Source organism: Porites lutea, chromosome 2 (assembly GCF_958299795.1).
Source record: "Porites lutea chromosome 2, jaPorLute2.1, whole genome shotgun sequence".
In the NCBI taxonomy this organism is placed as follows: domain Eukaryota; kingdom Metazoa; phylum Cnidaria; class Anthozoa; order Scleractinia; family Poritidae; genus Porites; species Porites lutea.
The window spans coordinates 36,406,365-36,408,437 of NC_133202.1; positions in this window are offsets into that span (position 1 = coordinate 36,406,365).

The following is a 2,073-nucleotide window of genomic DNA, read 5'->3' on the forward strand; positions in this document are numbered from 1 at the left end:
TCATAGAACGAAGTGAAGGCTGGTCACTTCGATCGGTCGGGGTCCTGGACCAGTCGCAACAAGAATGCCGTTTTTTTCGCCGAAATTCAAATCCACTGAAAACCTTTTCAGCTCCAGCCTAAAAGGGAAACCTCTTCTTCTTCTCTGGGAGATCGGCTCGAAAAAAGATCCCTAATTTCCCCATTAAATCGAGCCATTTTTGCCGGACGTCGAGGCACGTCTGGCTTTCGTCCAGTGCCTGTGACCACTGTTGCGCTTACCAACTAATTTGCATTATGACAATTAGCACTTACACGACGGATGCCAGGGCGGAAATGACACGTCATCTAGGCTCTTGCACTGTGAAAAAGCGAGTGCTTGCACCTGTCCTGTAAGTGCTTATTGTCATAATGCAAATTAGTTGGTAAGCGCAACAGTGGTCACAGCCCGGGGAGGGTACTCCTTTATAAGGGCTTAATGGGGACGTGCGGCCAGCCAGGGTATGTTTTTCGGGATTTTTATCTTAAACAGGGTATCGAATTCATCATTTTTTGTCTTAATCAGGGTATCGATTTATCAATTTGTGTCTTAAACTGGATAAATGTCTTAAACAGGGTATCAAAAATCGGAATTCTGTCGTAAACAGGGTAGGAAAATCAGCGGTATTTATCTTAAACAGGGTCAGGGTATGAGGGCCGCGCCGCACCTCCCTACCCAGGGATATATCGAGTACACCGATCTCCCAGAGAAGAAGAGGATTCCGTCTTGGGCTGGAGCTGAAAAGTTTGCAGTGGATTTGAATTTCGGCGAAAAAACGGCATTCTTGTTGCGACTGGTCTAGGACCACGACAGATCGAAGTGACCAGCCTTCACTTCGTTCTATGAAAAGAGTAACAGTGGTTATGCAATATTAATAAAGCAAAAAAAAAAACAGTAAAACGACAAACAGACACCAAAACGCAATGGAATACATTGCAGGTAAGTCTTTTTTATTTGTTTCATTTAAGAAAAAGTAAGGTTTAGCGTTATTTAGCGTTCGCAGATCTCAGTAATATATTTCTCATACAAAGTCTCTTATATTTTCAAAGCTCGCCTGTAACGCGACACCAGCGCGCCACCTATGGTATGTAAATTACATTACACCCTTCCCTCGTAACGTGAGTTTGGGCCGCCTGTGAACAACCTTATTTAAAAAATTCAAAATCTTAATACACCGTCCTGAGATACTCATAAATACTTTATAAATGATTCAGTGTGCACAGTCTGGTCTTTAACCTGCTGGATACATTCATTCATTGTATTTAGTTTTGAGATAGCCTATTCACAGACCCTCTATTCTCTCTTCAAAGTCCGTCGAGCGCGGGTGATAAAATATAAACCGTAGGGGCTTTATTGACCACCAGCGCAAGGGGGTAGGGGTGGGGGGAAGAAGAAAATAGACGGTATGTAGAGTCTGGGAGCAACCGAAATTTGCTTTTCCCAGGAAAAGCAAGTTACCATTGGCTGAACGGCGATTATCCTGTCATCATCATGTCAACGACTCATCACGCTCGCGTAATGCGAGTAGAAGCGTTAACCACGACACTTAATTGTAATTTGCATAAGCAAATAACATCGATTGAAAGCGCCGCTGACCTGTGAACCTGGCATGGAGACATAATACAAGCTTGTGTTGGCCATTTTGACCATAATTATCTTTTGTATCGAAGTGTAGACTATGGAAAGCGTGCTTCGACTGTTTGCCACAATTTTCAAGCAAATACGTGCACAAAGAAAAGCAGTGTCAGGCTGTTTTTGGTTTACTGGAAAACGTGGAATGTAGTTGCATCACCATTACAAAGTATTATCAATGATAAAGTAGAGGCCAAGAGAGTAGCCGGCATTTCAGCCATTGCATTACCTTGCTGCGGAACCATGAGGTGATGAGTACATTCTGTTTTTTAAAAACCGAAAGCTATCATCGTCGTGCTCGCTTTCTTAAAAGCTGGCTTTACTCTCTCTCTCTCAAAAAAAGATTCTCTGTAGCTTTACGGGAACGGGATGATTACCCAGTAATATTGACGTATAAACAGCACCCACATATCCTACAATAAT